A 16,057-nucleotide genomic window follows, 5' to 3' on the forward strand; every position below is an offset into this window, starting at 1 on the left:
ATTTCTGGAACAGGTGCGTATCTGTACGTGAAGAAGGTTTCCTCCCCTAAGACTACACCCTCCTTTCAGAGGCACACTCTGGGTAGGCGTGGAGGACAGCGGCTGGGCAGCCCCCCAGGGGTCTGCCAGAGCTTCAGGGCAGAGAACACATGAAGAGATTTTAAGAGGGGACAGCAGGCAGGTGAGGTGTCCTTCCAGGGCTGTGGGGCCTCTGCGTCCCACCTTCTGCCTCACAGCCTGAGGCTTGGCTGAGCCCCGTGCCTCTGCAGCTGGCTTGGCTTGGGGGCTGCAAGAAGATGATGCCTCCCCAGAGCACTTTGCAGCTTCAGCCTCAGGCACCTCTGGAGGGCAGGCCAGGCAAGCTGCTTCCTGGGAAAGGCATGACAGGCTATGCTCCGGCCACTCAGTCCACATCATCTGTCAAGGGGGGGACAAGGCCACTGGGCCCACATCCCTCCTGAGCAGCAGTACCGTGGGCAGAATGGATACTACAAGGTAGGCCCTGGGGCCAGATTGCTTGGGTTCCTGGGTTCAAATCCTAGCTCTGCATGTGCCAGCAGGACGATTTATGGGTGGGTTTTTTTTTCCGTTAACCTCTCAGAACTTCCATTTCCATTTGTAAAATGGTGCTAATAATTGTAGCTACTGTAGGGCATGGCTGTAAAAATGTAAGTGAGATGAGCCATGAGCCTGGTGCATTGAAGTCTCCTTAATGGTCGGCTGCGGTATTTTCTCCTTTGATGTTCCTGTCGGGGGCAGCCTCTGTCTCCCGCCCGCTCAGGGCGCCCTCCGTCCCGGGGCGGCTGGCAGCAGACAGACAGGAGACAGCGCAATCTGAGGGTGGAATGTGCGTGTGTTCTCGGGGAGCTGATCCGTGAAGCAGACCCTGGAATTCACTCCACTCATCTGCCGAATCCCAAATGGAAACAAATACAAATGCTCTCTATAAACAAAGACAGCGTCTTAAAAAGAGAACAAACCAATGAGCTGATCTGAACTGGAGCCGAAGCTCTGGGTTTGGTGACTATTTTCTATCTAAACAGAAACTCCCCAGGCCCCAGACCTGACTTTCCTCCAGGCCCGGATGCCGGTGGCTGCCTGCACCTCCCTCTCCCGCAGCCCAGCCACGTGCCGGGGACTCTCCAGCTGTGGGACGTTCTTCCAGCTTCCAGTGGCTTCTCTCATGGTGCCAACTGCCATAAGGGGAGACCATGTGGCCCGTGCCCTTTGGGAGAACTGAGGTTAGGAGCCACGTTCCCGCCAGACCTGGGACATGTGTGCAGCCTAACAGTGAGGCTGAGGGGTCCCACACCCCCTCCTTGCTTGACCTCGGGGCAGAGGTTATTGTGAAAGAGTGATGTTACCATGTTCTTCAGACTCAGCTCAGGATCCTGATCTCCCTCTCTGATCTCAGCTCCATCTCCACCCCTCGTCCCAACCCCTCCCCGCACCCCGCACCCCACCCCCAGCGATCAGCACAGGGTCTCTTGGGCCCACCCCCAGCCTGTCTTCCCACCAGAAGGCCTCAAGGCCAGGCTAGAACCTCTGCAGCCAGGCCCACACCACGTCCCACCCTTCCTTCCTCACAGGCTGCCTCCTCCCATCAGGAGGCTGCAGGAGCCTTCTCAGCAGTGATTTACCTGCCCCACAAACATATATTGACCGCAGCTAAGGGCTAGGCACTGAGACTCGCCTGGGAAAGCCAGGGTCCCCTCTGCCCACCCTTACACCAGGCCATCTCCACTCTCTGACAAGGACAACACCCTCCCCAAACAGCTCTGACTGTGTGCCTGTCTCCACACTGTCCCCATTTCCAAGAGGTGGAGATCAGGTTCCGTGGCGGGCATTCAAGGCTCCTCACAGGTTTTCTAATTTTAACTTCGACTTCCTGCTTGCCCAGGTTCCACCACCTTCCAAATTCAGTAGCAACCTCCCTTTGCCATCGGGTTTTCCCTAGCACCCTCACAGGGCAGCAGGCCTGTGCGTTCACTGGTCCGGAATCAGGCGGTTGGTACTCAGGCCTCAGCTCACATTTCTCGAAAGTGTGGTCTCCCCCTTGACCCCCAGTGTCGGTCTCCCCTAGGAGACTGGCTAGGAAGGTGAACTGATGGCTCCCGGGCTGTTTCAGCAGACCCTCTGGCAACGGGGAGTTGCTTCTTCAGCTTTGGCTTTTGCTGACTTTTGAGGAGTCCTGTGGGACTTTGGGGGTGACCGAAAGGTGGTGGGGTATTGTCTCTCTTGTCTTCACCCCTCCCACAAAGCCCAGGGCAAACGGAGCTCTTGGAAAACCTGCTCCATGTGAGGCCTGACCCACCACGGGGTGAGGCGCTTACTTCAGCAGCGACCTTGCGGGTGCCACACACAAGAGGGAACCTCAGAATGCCAGTTTCCTTCATTAAAGGGAGGCAAGAAGATGGACAAGAGGTTTCTGGAGCAAGGCTCCGTGCTGGGGGGCCCCAGACTTATGATGTCCCCAGCCTCATGGGTAAAGGACACAATCTCATCCTGGGAGGGCAAACTGTAGAAATCACTGATGAATCATTTTTTTTTTTCCTGAGGTGACGAGTGTGTGTCCTTAGCGGGGAGAGGCCAGCTGCACAGCGATTCTTGGGGTATCATGATCACGGCCGACATATCCTCCAAGCCAACCGTTAATTTGTGTGAACAGGTGAAACTCCACGTCACACACTGCGCAGAGGTGCTGAAGGGGGCCAGGCCGACACTGCCGGGCCCAGGCTGGTGGAGGGCGTCCTGGCGACTGCCTCCCGCTCCTCCGGCCGCTGGGGCTGACACAGGAACAATGCTCACCTTCCAGCCTCTGGCTGGCTCCTGCCATCCGGTAGCCACAGCTCCACGGGGCCACCCCCACCGCCCGCAGCCCCTCTTCCCGGGGCCTGGCCCGCTCTAATCCTGTTGTCAGCACTCTGTCAGGGCCAGAACAGCGTGGTTACCAGCAGCGCTCGGAGCGGCAGAAAAAGAACAATGCATGACTCAGTTCCACGCTTCTGTTGTGGGTTCTAATTTTAGGCCATTGTTCCATTCCTCTCTTTGCCTTTCCCAGAATTCTAACGGGTGGGGGCGGCCCGCTTGCCAAGATGGAGACCAAGAAGGGGTGGGTAGCTGCTGGGCAAGAGGTGGGACGGACGCGCTTGACCGGGGACCAGGCTGGGAGTGGTGGCTTGGTGAGGCCTGGGGCTCTAAAGAAGGAGAAGCCCTATGGCAGGGGTCTCCACCACTCTCCAGAATGGCCTCAGGGTCAGGAAACCCAAGGCTCTGACCCTTGCAACCCCTCTGTGATTACTCAGCTATGCCATTTGAGTTCCAGGGAGGGGGATCTGGAAACCCCAGAGCTCTGAGTCACTCAGGCTCGCAGGCGAGTAAGAAGCCCCGCAAACCTCAGAGACACAAAGCTCGCAGGCTGGTGTGTGAGCACTAGTGAGCTTGCGGTTCACGCACTCGGTGGCCGCAGTGCGGGGTGGAGAAGGGTTCCGTGGCCCCCCGGCTTATCCTCACCCCATCCTAGAGGGATCCGCAACTGCCCTACTCCACAAGCGGTCCTGGGCATGAGGAGAACACTGGGGTTGGCGCCTCACCGTCAGGAATCCCTCCAGGCACCACTTCCTTCCTGGGCTCCCGGGCATTAGCGCTGATTCTGAAGGATGGGCGCAGAGCTGTGTTTGGAGTCCAGCTGCCTACGTCTTAGTGCTCCCATTCTTTAAAGCCCGTGTTACCTCGGAGCGGAACACGGTGTGTGACTCATAGCTCCCTGCAGTCTGATGTGTGTGTGCATGTGTCTCGTGTGTGCAAATGCATGCGCATGCTAGAGCAGTAAATTCCTTCTCTAAATTGTGAATAACCGTGGTCCTTTCTGGAAACCAGCTTTGGGTTGGGAGGCGAACTGCCTCACCTCAACTCACCCTTTCTCGCCCTCACTTCCTCTGAGGTGCAATCTGGTGGAAAGAAGAGTGGGAATCCACGGGCCCAGGCATCCAGCCCAACCTTTAGACTAGTTCTGTGGCCCTGGGCAGTTTCTTGTTCGCTCTGGGCCTTGGTTTTCCCGGAAGCAGGAGCCTTGTCTCGCCCTTCCTTCCTTCCTTCCTTCCTTCCTTCCTTCCTTCCTTCCTTCCTTCTCTCCTCCCTCCCTTCCTTCTTTCCTTCTCTCCCTCCTTCCTTCCTTTCTTAGAGACCTTGATAGGGCAGTAGAGCTCTGCATGGCCGTTGGCCCTGGGGAGACTTCTGTGGCAAATGGAGGTGGCACCTTTCTTCCCTTGCTGACTAAGGCAAAGGGGCACAGCAGGCTGGGAGCCCAGACCTCCATGAGGGCCTGTGGGGGCTGGTGCCCCCCCTTCCTCCCCCCTGCTCTCCTTCCCAGGGGGCTCTCTTCCCTTGAGCCTCAGGCCCTTCACCCCCCTGTTCAGGGACGCTCTCTTGGCTCCTGTGCTCTCCAGACTCTACCAACGGTGAGTCCTCATCCCTTTTCACGAACCTTAGTCTTCATTTTCACCCAATTCAGTGCCTCTTTCTGCTTATCCCGTTTTTCCCCTCAAGACCAGAAACACTTACGCTGTCTCCTCCTGTGTAAATTCCCTGTGTCCCCCTGATGTCAACACAAGCAGGTCTCCATTTGCTCAACGCACAAAGTCTTTTTGCACTTCTGGCCCTAAGTGGGCTGCCCCACTTATCCATTGCTGTGTACTACCTGCCCCCAGCTTCAGAGGTTTACACAGCTGCCATGTTGTTACATCTCACAATTTCGTGGGTCAACAATTCGGACAGGGCTCCGCTGAACAATCATGTTGATGAAAATTACTCAACAGCCCTCAGCTGGTGAAAGAGCCAGTCTGGAGGTAGAGGATGCACACTTATCTGTCTGGTACTCCCAGCTGTGAGTGGTCCGAGAGGCCCAGAGAGAAGCCGCTGGGCACCCAGCTGGGGCCGTCAAGCAGAGCACATACAGGCGACCTCTCTAACGATGCCTCAAGGCTAGACATTCTGGGTGACAGCCGGCTTAGCCCACCAGCATTCAGGAGGTGGGACCTAGATTGCACTCCCAATGGGGGGAATCACAGAGACTTTCAAGCCTTCTTTCATCTACCACACCGTCTCTCAAGGTCTTGAGTAGAGGCCTCTAGGGTTTTGCCCTTGCCCATGTGCTGGTATTTTGTAACTCTTCTAGGTCCCTGGATGGTCTTGGCCTTCCAAGCTAGGCTCTGCACTCTCCCAGGGAAGGAGGAGGGGGGAAGTCTTGGCCAGGTGCTGCAGGCAGAGGCTATACCCAGCAACTCTTTAACAAAAACAAGAGAGGTCCCCACTAGCTGGAACAGGGTTGCACAGAAGTCAACCATCATGCTGATGACACATATCATCCAAACATCAGGTACAAGCATAGGACTGTGAAATTGCAGTTCAGAGGCCTTGTTTTCAAGAAGGGTGAAGTGGGGCCCCAAGCGGCTGAGGAAATAGCCTCATGTTGGGAGTGGGCAGGGCACTTGCTGTCTGGAAGATGACGGCTCTCACCGATGGGCCTCTGGCTGCTGCTGGCTTGGAGTGGCACGCTGAAGCCGGACTGAAGCTTCTGTTGGTGTGAAGTATCAGTGCACGGGCCCTGGGGTCCCTGTGCCTACATTCAGAACCCTGATCTGCCACTTGCTGTTAGGCAACCTGGACAAAGTTGCTCCATCACCCTGAACTTCAGGTTCCTTCTCTTTAAGACAGAGCAGGAAGTAGCACCTCACCGAGCATGCTGTTGCAACGATTTAATGAGATAATGAAGGTCAGCAGCTGTTATTACTGCCAATATTGTCCTTAATCATTAGGCTCTGACTAGGAGGAGAGGGAAAGAAGAGGAAAAAGAAAAACCTCAGGAAACCTAATAATTGCAGAGATAAACTCCACTAATTAAAACATAGGAAGAGAATAATTTATGAGTTGCAGCACAAGTCAATTTACAAGTGCCTTTGCAAATTTCAGCACCCCACTTACACGTATATTTATTTTGACAAAGTTATATATGTATATGACTAAAAAAGTCTAGAAGATCTACTCCTCCCCTCTTCTGAGTCCCACTTCCTAGAGATATAGCCACTTTTAGCTCTTTCAGTGATATTGGTCTACAGATTTTAAGATTTTATCCTTATATAGCTTCTTCTGGTAGATTTAGCTATGACGTATTGGTTTCCTACTAGAAAAATTGAGATTTGGCTACCAACCCTCTCCCAAAACACATCCATACTTGCCCTCCTTCCAGGCTTGCAATTGAATTATGTCTTATTTTCTAATATCTTTTTTTAAAATGTTTACTCATTTTTGAGAGGGGGTGTGTGAGCAGGGGAGGGGCAGAGAGGGAGGGGGACAGAGGATCTGAAGCAGACTCTGTACTGACAGCAGCGAGCCCAATGTTGGGGCTTGAACTCATGAACCTTGACATCAGGACCTGAGTTGAAGTCAGATGTTCAACCAACTGAGCCACCCAGGCGCTCCTCTAATATCTTTTCAATTGGACTAATATTTAGTCTTGACATTATGGCTATATACCCCACTCTTCACAGCGGAACCATGTAGTGTACTATGATCACATTTCCTTGTGTAACTTTTTGTTTTCCCTGAGGTTAATTACTGTCCATTTTTGGTTGCTTAGTTCTCATACCTACCAATTATTAATCCCTTAACCCTCCAAAGGGAGTAAAAAATCCTCTCTACATGTCTAGACATATTGTAATTAACACTGATAGTCAATCAACTCCATTTTGCTCCTGTCAACATGCTTCATCATGTGTTGACAATCCTTGGCTGTCTGCTCAAATTTAAGAGTGGGGAACTAACAACCTCCTTGGAAATTGAGTGGGTGAAGCCTTTTGACTGTATGAGACAGTCTAGCACAATCTGCATGGGCTGATTTGTTGGGGGTACCCCTGACGGTCAGTATGTGTAGGCTTTTCCTCCTGGGCTAGTTGGTTTAATTAGCGAGAGATCCACAGCCTCCTGCCCAGGCAGGAGCGTTACATAAATCCTGTTGCAGAAAGGTGGGAGCCGAGCTGGGGGAATGGACTGCACGCCCTCTTCCCCTAGTTCCCTACTTACCGCTATCTGTGTGCTCCCAGTGCTTCTGAATCCAGAACTCCTCTGTTTCAATCTCCTTAGAGAGAGAAAACGCCACTCTCGTGCCAGGATGGGAAAGGACACTGGGGGTCTAATTACCCCTCAAAATGCTTTCAGCCAAACCTCTTATTTTCAGCCTCACCTGCACCTTTCTTTTCAGGGGTACCTGGTACTTCGAATTGTCAGGGGCACTGAAGCCCTGTTAACCTACTTTTCATGGTCCCCAACAATTTCTTTGGGTTTCAGCTTTCCCCAATGTATGGTCAGATACCATTTTGTTACCCACTTTCCGTCTTCCAATATTTGGTGACTGTTTATTCCTCTTCTATCTGTTGCCGTGGGTTGGTACATTAGTAATTTATTATACTTTTCTTCAGTGGGACTTCTGAGAGAGTGGTTCAGCCTTCCATGTTTAGTTGGAAGTCCCAGAGGTATTATTTAGTCACTTCATGGTGAGGAAATCTGAACTCACAAAGGACGTGAGCCTTGCAAGGGCACATAAGCAGTGAAGGGACCTGACCCCAGATCTGGTTCTACACCTTGTGCTGTTTCTACTCTGCCACACTTGCTTGGACCACCTTTTTGTCATCCTTCCAATGAGCATTTGTCATAAGACAGTTTTGTGCAGTAGGATTTACTGAAGGTTCCAGGGGAGTAGTAGAGGGAGGGCTACGTCACGAGTACAGCTCAATGCTGAGTATTAGGTGGTTTCATACTCAGTTATTCCCACCACTGAGAATTTATCATTGACTCCTCCTTCTCCTTTGGCCCCCGTGCTACTTCCCAGTCCGGTCTTCTTTCCCCTCTCCTGTGCTCTCCACATCGTGGGTGACCTCATTCTCCTTTTCTCAAGCTGCCTATGGAAACTCAAAAGCTCTCTCCCAGTTTTCTGAGGAATGATCGAGATATGTCTTCTATATTCTTTTCATACCACGGAAATGACAGGAAGACAGAGGTGGATAGGACTTGATTTTGCCTCAAAGAATCCCACTGTATTAGGGTATGATGGTACATTTCTGGAAAAAAGACTTCACCGTTATATGACTGCAAACGACTTCCTTCTCTCATTTAAGGGGAGCATGTGTAAGTCTATGCTCCTTCTGATCACTTGGGGAGTGAGGCTGATGGCAGCTCTGCCAACTTGGGCACTGGCCTCCCGGTATTCTAGTCCTTGCCGTCTTCATCAGCTGGAGGGATGTGTGTGAGCAGGAACTGTGGGTCAGGCCTGGCAATGGTATATATCCTAGCTGCTCCCTTCTCTTGTGACACTGGGCATGTGGCCTTTCCTTGGGAGGCAGAGGGCACCAGGGAGTGTGATATCAGCCTGGACAGCTGCTTCCCAGATAGAACTAACATTGTAGAGGAATGGGAGAAGCTATTTTAGTGGTAGCTAGTCATTTCTGCTACAACTATCAAGGTATTATATCTTCATATAACAATGGAAATTATGGGAAAAATGGAAATTATCTTCCTAAATGAATGTCGCCCTCTGACAGGCAAAGGATCTCAACCCACAGGTGAATTTTTGACATACCATTTATTTTCTTTGTGGGATTTCTATCCATTTATCCACCTATCTACCCACCCACTTTTATATACCTGGTGTTAGATCTTTTTTTTTTCTTAAATAGCTTATTATCAAGTTGGTTTCCGTATAACACCCAGTGCTCATCCCAATAAGTGCCCTCCCCCATGCCCATCACCCTCCTTCCCCTCTCCCCCACCTCCATCAGCCCTCAGTTTGTTCTCAGCATTCAAGAATCTCTCATGGCTTGCCTCCTTCCCTCTCCCCAACTATTTTCCCCCTTCTTCTCCCTCATGGTCCTCTGTTAGCTTCCTCCTAATCCACCTATATGTGTAAACATATGGTATCTGTCCTTCTCTGCCTGACGTATTTCGCTCAGCATAACACCCTCTAGTTCCATCCACGTTGCTACACATGGCCAGATTTCATTCTTTCTCATTGCCATGTAGTATTCCATCGTATAAATATACCACATCTTCTTGATCCATTCATCAGTTGATGGACACTTGGCTCTTTCCACGTTTTGGCTATTGTTGAGAGTGCTGCTATGAACATTGGGGGTACATGTGCCCCTATGCAAGAGCACTCCTGTATCCCTTGGGTAAATTCCTAGCACTGCTATTCCTGGGTCATAAGGGAGTTCTACTGTTAATTTTTTGAGGACTCTCCACACTGTTTTCCAGAGGGGCTGCACCAGTTTACATTCCCACCAATAGTGTAGGAGAGTGCCCGTTTCTCCACATCCTCGTATCTGGCGTTAGATCTTAAAACAAAGGAAAGAAGCCATCAGCCAGCCAGGAACTTACTGGTAAAGTTGGATGCCCTATATCTCAATGTCTCTGCCCCTACACAGTTTTCTCACCCTAGCCTCTGTGTGTCTCCAGTTCAGAAGATTCTGTAAAGTTTTACTTTCAGTTTGATATGAGTTTGAGAATACTGACTGTTCTTTTTCTCACTGCATATGTTCCTCACCCCCATACTCCTCACCCCACCTGTATTTGGTTGGGCCCTCATAGGAGGTATGCCTCTTGGAGTGTGAGAACCACTGGGATTGAGGAAAGTGTAGCACGTTTACATCTTGCATGGGAAGCAAGTGTACAGGTTACCTAGGAGACCTACAGAAAGCGCCAAGCTTAGAGCAGACAAGCACAAAACCGAGGACTAGTTATGGAAAAACTGGGGTGACTGTGGAGTAGGATGGCAGGAGATGGAGAGGAGGTGAGAATTTCAATCCCATGAATGGTTTTGGACGATGTGGCAAGTACCAGTGTGGAGAGAGATTGGCCAAGGCCTGAGACTACAGCTTCCATTTGGTTGGGACATCTTTGATGTCATCATTTCAGGTAGACAAGGCAGGCAATGACCTAGCCAATCTTGAGGTGTCACAAAGATAGAAATGGAATAAGAATAAAATAAGAGTAGGAATAGAACAGGAACAGAAGTCCCTCTGTATGGATCACTTAGTCCTCACTTACTCCATCCTCCGAGGGAACTGAAAACCACCTCCAATCTAAATCTAACAATCAAAGCACAGAAAAGGTCTATTTTATCCAGGACTAAATAATTTCAATAGGAACCCATATATAAAAACTATTGTTGACAGACTATAGTCTAAATCTTAATCCTGGAAAAATATATACACACTCTGTACAGGCAAACAAAATCATCAGACACACAAATTAAGCAGCTCTAAACAAGGGATCTACTCAGAGACAGGAAAACATGTAAGAGCACATAAAACAAATGTATTCCATTAAAATCAAAATCAAAAAGAAATACTCTACATTCACATAACCAATGAGATGAAGGAAGAGTCTGAAATCAGGACTCAGCAGTAATTGAATCTATCTCTAGGGTGTTGGGTTGTTAATCGATATTTTTTTCTTTTCTGACAAAACCGTGTGCTTAAGACTCTGTCTCCTGCCATCCCTCAGCTCTGCATTTACTCTTGGTTGGCTTCTTTCTCAGGTAGGATGTCCAATTGGCCATTTGTAGCCCAGGATCTTCACCTTTATGAAAGTTCCAGCAAAAGTCACTCTCATTGACCTTGCCTTGGTCAATGCTCATCACTGTCTCAGTCATACGGGCAGAGGAGTGCCCTGCTGTCATTGTCATGTGTTTGTACACCCCTGGGATCTGGGATACAGTCATCTCCACCCAGCCCACATAAATGGAGAATGAAGGAGAGGTGGTTCCTAAAAGGAAGAGATGGGTACTGGGCCAGCAAAAACAATTGTTCACTTACCCAACCTAATTATTATTTATGTGGAAGGGAACACAGAGGCATTCTTAGATCTGCCACAATTCAGAAAGTAAGCCGCCCATTACTCCTTCTGAGAAATTGCTTGAAGAAATGTAACCGAGAGATGAATCAAAATAAGAACTCCAATATGGAAGCTGCACTATAGAAGAGATGGGGGCAAGCAATAAAACTGTAAAACTTAAGTTAATGAGTAAGTTATTGCTAGCAACATAGTTAGAAACGAATGAAATGAGGAAAAAATTCTTTAGAGAGCTAGCCGAAATGAAAAGAGGTTTGTAGTAACAACCTCCACCAAGAACCTCTGGTTATTCCAGTGAGTATCCTCAGATCAGGTTAAGGCAGGAAGAGAAACATGTGTGAAGTACGAAAGAGTAAGAGCCAACTGGAATGCACCAGGACAAACAAGGACCACGTGTGCCTCTCACCGCTCTAAAGAGCTCGCACCAATAGGACATGTAGAAGGACCAAACTTCCGAGAAGCAGAAGGTGATTCACTGGAGCCGAGGGCCACCGTCCACACCGAGATCATCCAGAAGACACACCGCACTGGTGAACTGCAGTCGTACCTGGCCCCACGCTGTCTTCCAAATCCCACGTGGGTCCCTCTTGGCGCTGGCTCACCTCCCAACCACGCAAGGACGGGAAGGAATCCTGTGACATGTAGTGCTTCCAGCTTAGCTAAATGATCTCAGTAAAAACCCATCACAAGAATTAAAACAGAGAGAGAGAAAGCAAATGCATGCAGTAGTTAACAAAGTACTTTAGAGAAGAGTAGCAATACAAAACTAATGAAAGGAAAAGGAAGAAGTTAGTGCGAAAGCAAAACTTAATAAGTTAGGAAAAGATTCAATAGACTTATTAAGCAAACCAAAGTGCCCATTCGTGTAAAGACTTATAAAATAAGACCATCTTTAATACTGCCAATGAAACAAAAAAGAACACATAAAATGTTATGAATGAGAAACAGCACAGAATCCTAGAAAAAGTGATTTCTTAAGAAAAGGTAACAATAAACAACTGGAGATACAAATTAAAAATGCCAGTTGTAAGAGCGTCAAAGCCTTAAAATAATCAAGGATAAGTATAACAAATTACGTGCAAGACATGTACACTTAAAATTATAAAGTTTTTCTGAGAAATTGAATAGAGCTGAAATTAAAAGAGAGATATACATGTTTATGAACTGGAGGACTCAATATTATTAAAATTTCAGTTGTTCCCAGATTATCTATAAATGTGAAACAATCCAAATTAAAACCCCAGCAGTCTTTGTGGGGAGCAGGGAGGAGGGGTAGAAATTGATAAACTAGTTCTAAAATTCACATGGAAATGCAAAAGCTCTGGAAAAACCAAAACAATTTTGTTGAAAAGGATGAAGTCAGAGGACTTAACTAAACTTTGATTTCATGACTGTAAAACTATAGTAATCAAGACAGTGTGGTATAGTTATGAGATGTACAATGTACAATGGGACATATATGGTCAGGCGATTTCTACAAAGGTGCCAAGGTAATTCAATGGGGATTTATTTATTTTGAGATAGACGGCATTCGGGCAAGTGGGGGAGGGGCAGAGAGAAGGAAAGAGAGACAATCCCAAGTGGGCTCTGCTTAGGAGTCCCACACAAAGCTTGATCTCACATTAGCCACAGCAAGATCCCGACCTGAGCCTGATGTCAAGAGTCGAATGCTTAACCAACTGAGGCAACCAGGTGCCCCAAATGGGAATTTTTAAAAAATAAAACACAGAAGTAGAACAATTACATATCCATATGTCAAAAAGTGAGCCTTAATTCTTACCTCCATACAACATAAAAAATAAACATGAAATAGATCATAGACCTATGTGTAAGAGCTTAAACTATAAAGCTTCTAAAAGAAAATGTAGAAGAAAATCCTTGTGATGTTGGTTTAGGCATATTTGTTAGGACACAAAAAACCCACAAAGTATTAAAGAAAAAGTTATTAAATTGGACTTCATCAAAATAAAAAATCTTACTATTTGAAGGACAGTTAAGAAATTGGAAATACATGCTATTAATTGGGAGAAAATATCTGCAACTAGATTTGTCATATATAGAACTCTTATATGCTAATAATGAGAAGGGGATTGGATAAAAGGTGGACAAAAGATTTGAACAAATACTTCACCAAAGAAGATATATGCATAGCAAAAAGGCACATGAACAAATACTCAACACCATGAGTCAACAGGGAAATCTACATTAAAACCACGGTAAGATATGCACATGTTAAAATTAAAAAGACTGACCCTATCAAGCGTTGGCAAAGACGTGGAAAAGTGGAACTCTCATACATTTCTGATGGGAATGCAAAATGGTACAGGCACTTTGGGAAACAATTTCTCATAAACTTATATATTTCAGCCATCTTATTCCTGTTTATCCAAGAGAAACGAGTGATGTATCCACACGTAGACTTGTACACAGAGATTTATTTGGCAGCTTTATTTTGTTTTAATTTTTTAATTTTTAAAATTTATTTCTGAGAGAGAGAAAAAGAGAGAGAGAGAGAGAGAGCATGAGCAGGGGAGGGTCAGAGAGAGAGGGAGATACAGAATCTGAAGCAGCCTCCAGTCTCTGAGCTAGCTGTCAGCACAGAGCCCGACACAGGGTTCGAACCCACGAACCCTGAGATCATAACCTGAGCCAAAGTCGGACTCTTAACTGCCTGAGCCACCCAGGCGCCCCTATGGCAGCTTTATTTGTAATATCCCCTGAATTATCTCTCTGAAACAGCTCTAAGAAATTACTACAAATGTGGTGGCTTAGAACAACACATACTTATTCTCTCACAGTTCTGGAGTCCAGATGTCCAGTTTCACTGGGATGAAATCAAAGTGTGGGCATGGCCCTGGAGGCTCTGGGAGGCGGGGGAACCCATTTCTTGCCTCTCCAGCTTCCAGTGGCTGCCAGCCTTCCCCTGCTTGCATCACTGTGGCACCTTGAAATTTCTCCCTGCTCAGTCTTCACACCTCCTTCTCTGCCGTGTGTATCAAATCTTCCCCTGCCTCCTTCTTTTTTTCTTTTTTTAGTTTCTTTCTTTGTTTTTTGAAAGAGATAGAGACAGCATGAGTGGGGAGGGACAGAGAGAGAGGAAAAGAGAGAATCCCAAGCAGATTCTGCACCATCAGCACAGAGCCCAATGTGGGGCTCGAACCCACAAAACCATGAGACCATGACCTGAACCAAAACCAAAAGTCGGACACTAAACTGAGGGAGCCACCCAGGTGCCCCTCCTCTGCCTCCTCCTTTTGAGAATACATGCGATTGCATTCAGGGCCCACCTGATAATCCAGGATAATGATCCCATTTTACAATCCTTAATTCACTCATATCTGCAAAGATGCTTCTCCCATGCAAAGTAACATGTACAGATTGAGGGGTCATTTTCTCAGCCTACTGTAGCCTCAGACTGGAAATAATCTAAATTTTCATCAACTGATGAATGTATACATACATTTTAGTATATCCATATAACAGAATACTAATCAGTAATAAAAAAGGACAAGTTCTTGATACATGTGTGCATGAGTCTCAAAAACATTATGCTGTGCAAAAGAAGTCAGATAGAAAACACAACTTCTTTCTGGTTCTATTCCTACCAAACTCTCAGAAAGGCACAGCTATAGTGAGAAAAAGCAGAGCAATGGTTGCCTGGGGCAGAGGTGGGGAGAGAGTGGGCACTGACTATGAGAGGGCATGAGAGAACTTTCTGGCACCATAGAAAGGCTCTCAATTTTGGGTAAAGGTTACAAGAAGGCATTAATTTGTTAAAACCCATTGAGCTGTACATTTAAAATGGGAGAATTTTTAAATGTAAATTACACTTCAGTAAAGCTTATGCTAAAAAGGAAAAGAAATTTGAAAATCTAGAGGAATTGGTTGAGTTTTAGGAAAAATATAGCTAAAATAGTCAAGAAGAAAAAGAAAGTCTGACTAGAGCCATAAACATGGAGTAAGTTGAGCAGTGTGTCAGAACTTTGCCCCCTTTCCCCGTCTCCTACAAACTATACCACAGGGACAGAGGTAGATGCACTTGGAGGTGATTTATTTCAAACCTAAGAGAATTTCTACACAACTCAAATTGCTCCAGTAAGTAGATAAAGAAGGAGAAATTTTCAATTTACTTAATGAGATTCACTTAATCCTACTACAAAGGTTTTATGAAATAACACAAAGTAGAAGAAAGCCATTGAATAACGTGCTCATGAATAAACGGTCAATAACACATGAGCAAATGGGGGTGCCTGGGTGGCTCAGTCTGTTGGGTGCCTGACTTCAGCTCAGGTCATGATCTTGTGGTTCACGAGTTCGAGCCCCAAGTGGAGCTCTGTGCTGACAGCACAGAGCCTGGAACCTGCTTAGGATTCTGTCTCCCTCTCTCTGACCCTCCTCTTCTCGAGCTCTCTCTTTCAAAAAAACAAAAATATATATATATATATACATATATATTTTAAAAAATCGGCAAATGAAGTACATCCTTGTGTAAAACAGGACACCCTCTGCTAGAAGTCCAGGAAAGGTAAAAATGCTACAGGAAAGGAAATGTAATCATAGTATACTAGACGCCTCAAATCTGGGCGTGTTATGATTTAACAGAACACGGAGACAGGGCTCGTATGTTTGTGGCAGTAGAAGTGATCCCTTTTCCACGGTAGAAACGGATTATTTGTTTGTTTGTTTATTTATTTATTTATTTATAGACAGAGAGGAAGAGAAATCCAGCTGAAGGAGGAAGGCGATGCTGGAGAGCAAGAGCTTTGAAGGATGATGTGGTCGTTTCCGAGGGGCAGCCAAATGTCATTCCCTCCTAGCCCTGCAGCTGTGTGCTTTGTGGGGTTTCTCCAGAAACATCTCTTTTCCCATACCTTTGAGATCGAAACACAGTTTTGAGGTGGCCAGCAGCCAAGATTAGGCTCAGTGAAGCTGGGGGAGTTGGATTAGCATAAGTCTGGGGACAGGTTTAACAGTGAGTCTGTGGCCAGGGGTAAAGTTCAGTCTGAGGCCAGGTTTAGGGTTCAGTGTGTGATCAGGGTAAGGGTTTGTCTGCAGATGCCCGCTTCTGATTGGATCCCGTGTCAGTAAATGTTGCTTAAGTGCACGGATGAATTGCAAATTCTGGCTGGCTCTTCTCAAAGCCCTTCAGCCT

Source organism: Crocuta crocuta, unplaced genomic scaffold (genome assembly GCF_008692635.1).
Source record: "Crocuta crocuta isolate KB4526 unplaced genomic scaffold, BGI_CrCroc_1.0 scaffold113, whole genome shotgun sequence".
NCBI classification, from domain to species: Eukaryota; Metazoa; Chordata; class Mammalia; order Carnivora; family Hyaenidae; genus Crocuta; species Crocuta crocuta.